The sequence below is a fragment of the Pteropus alecto genome, unplaced genomic scaffold (assembly GCF_000325575.1).
Source record: "Pteropus alecto unplaced genomic scaffold, ASM32557v1 scaffold97, whole genome shotgun sequence".
In the NCBI taxonomy this organism is placed as follows: domain Eukaryota; kingdom Metazoa; phylum Chordata; class Mammalia; order Chiroptera; family Pteropodidae; genus Pteropus; species Pteropus alecto.
This window is the reverse complement of record NW_006439713.1, coordinates 4,462,619-4,465,526: the sequence shown is the minus strand read 5'-3', so window position 1 is coordinate 4,465,526 and position 2,908 is coordinate 4,462,619. Positions and strand designations below refer to the sequence as shown.

General features: G+C 33.2%; 1 protein-coding gene across 3 annotated transcripts in view; it reads left to right on the top strand.

Moving 5' to 3' along the window:
• TTC3 (tetratricopeptide repeat domain 3) overlaps positions 1–2,908 on the top strand; it is a 102,250-nt gene that overhangs the window by 1,319 nt on the left and 98,023 nt on the right. The window lies entirely within an intron of this gene.

Below are 2,908 nucleotides of genomic sequence, written 5' to 3'. Positions count from 1 at the left end.
AACTGCTAACCCATTAGGGACTCAGCTGCTGCTCTTCTTGCTCAAAGGTCCGTGCTTTGCGCGCAAGCTGCGATTTGGTGCCTGTTTCTCTGTTCATTTGCTCAATTTTCTTACTCTTGCTTAATTTTACTTTATTTTTAAATTTCTGGAATGCTTCATATATACAGTAAAGAGGGGGGCGTCTAATCCATGACTCAGGTTTACAGATGTAAATATTTTGCCAAATTTACTTCAGATCCTTTAAAAAATAAAATAAAAATTGCAGTTAATGGGTGGTGTTTTCCGTTCCTCTCTCTCCTTTCCTGGAGAGCCACCGTGTTCAGGTTTGTGCATATTTTATACTTGGATCATGGTGAATCCATAAACAATAATATAGTGTTGTTTCTTAAACTTTAATGGTATGAAACGATGTGTCCTTTTTGCAACTTGCTTTTTTCGATCAGCATTACATTTTGAGATTTATATACAAATAAATTGGATAATTGTGTTATCTTTGGTTCATTCATTTTAATTGCTGGTATAGAATTCCATTGTATGAATATACCATAATTTATCCATTTCCCTATTGATGAACTTTGAAGTCGTTTCTGGTTTTTGACTCTAAAAACGATCCTGCAATAAACATCTTTGTACTTGTCTGCTTGTACACACATTTGGAATTTTGTCTAGGAAATACACCCAGTAGTAGAATGGATTGGTAGTAGGATATGTGCATGTTCAACTTAACCAAATATCACAGAAGCTCTCAAAGTGGTTGTACTAATTTTCACTCCCACTGGTATTGAGGATGCCCATTTCCTCACATCCTTGCTAACAGTTTATGTTATCAGACTTTTACATTTTTGCCTTCTCTTTACTGACCAGCTTCCTTATAACTTTAGCTTGCCGCTTAATTTGGCTTTTGCTCTAGCCGGTGTGTCAGCCTATGGGTTCATCTGTCACAGCTAATTGGCTCAGTCTATCTCATTCGGTCCTCATAAGATTAATTCCATTTATTTTGTACTTAATGTATGTCAGTTCCTATGGTTGATGTAAAGATGGTAATTTTCACAGTACATATGCCTCTAGTGGCAGGTGAGGTGATTTTAATTAAATACGTTTTTCATATAAATGGTTTTTTGAAATCTTTTTTCTCTTTAATGTAATATTTAATACAGTCAATGTATATGTAATCTATATGCAAGTTGTGAAACAAAGCAATTAAACAAACACCTGTCAATTCACCACTCAATCTAAGAATAAAAATGACCCATATTGAATGTGCTCACTTCCAGAGTTACTACTGTCCTGACTTGTGTCATTCCTTGCTTTTTAAAAATAATTTTATCAGATATGTTTACATCCCTCAACAATGTATTATATGATTTCTCTTGTTTTTGAGTTAAAAAGGAAGTACTGGATACAGTTTTCTGAGACTTACTTATTTCATTCAATGTTATGTTTCTAAGAGTCACTGATAATTGAGTATAGATGTGTCATTAGTTTTCTCTGCTGTGTAATATTCCACAGGCGAATATAACACAGTGTATGCATTCTTTTGTTGACGGACATTTTGGTTCTTTCTATGTTTTGCTATTAAGATTCTTGTACATATCCTTGGTACACAGTTGCGAGAATTTCTCTAATTTTAACACCGGATATATGATCTCCAGAAGAACAATGAATTTTTTAGGGAGTACTTGAGCACAAGGGATACTAGTAAATCAATTTATAGATCCTTAAATTCTGAGTGTACTTCTAAAATTGGTAATGCCTGAGTCCTTCTGCTTCTACTTTCCCACCTTCTCTTTCACAGTGGCACTTCTATGTTATATAAGGAAGGCATACCTCTCACCCACATGGAATCTTACTAGGGCATTGCCCCAGGTAGAAATACTCCACAGAAAACAAAGGGATAATTTAAAATACAGCATATAGTGTTATAGAAAGCCTCTTTTAATCTAAGCACTTTCCATCTTAAGAGCCACTTTTCCAAAAATTTTTACTTATGTTTAATTATCAGCATGTATAGTTATTTTTTTATTAGCTCGATGCTATAATAATTATAACAATTTAAACCAATGATATGTCAGTTTTATTTTAAAATGTCACTGTGATACTCTAGAAATTCATCTTTTGCAATTATTTAAACTTAGGCTGAAATTTTTAGGTGTCATATTAAAGTGTAAAGAATATGTAATTTTTAAAAGCATTTTGGTGATTTGCAGTAAAAAAAAAAAGCTTTGAAATACCACTGTGGTAAGCTATTTGCTAGAAGTAGAATTGCTGGAGTATGAAGTATAAATGTTCAACTTTATAAAATGATACCAAATTGTTTTCTGAAGTGGTCGTATCAGCTTGTATTTAGGTCAGTAGTTTTGTCAATTTATATGCTTTGATGAGCAGTGTATAAAAGTTACAATTGACCTATATCCTCACCAACTCTCGTTATCTACAGACTTCTTAATATTTGCCAAATGGGTTAGAAATGATGCCTCATTGTGGTTTTAATTTTCATTTCTTTGATTGTTAAACAGTTTGAGCATCTTTCATATATTTATGAAGCGTCTGCTTTTCTTTTCTGAAATACCTGGTCATATCTTACACCCATTTTTCTATTGGATTATCTTTTAAAACTAATAAACTGGTAACACTGACTCTTTATTATATGCACTGTAAATATCTTCTTCTAGTTCGTGGCCTGTCTTTCACTCTTTATGGTGTGTTCTGGTGAACAGAAATTCTTATTTTTAATGTAATCTAATTGGAAATTTCCTCTAGCCCCCGGATTATATTGTTTTTGTTTTTGTTTTTTTAAGTTTTAAAGTGCTTTTCAGATTTAAGTTCATAATCTATTTGGTATTGAATTTTGTGTATGGCGTGAGGCAGTGAGGCACATTCACTCCCCTGCCCCCAACAAGGCTGCAGT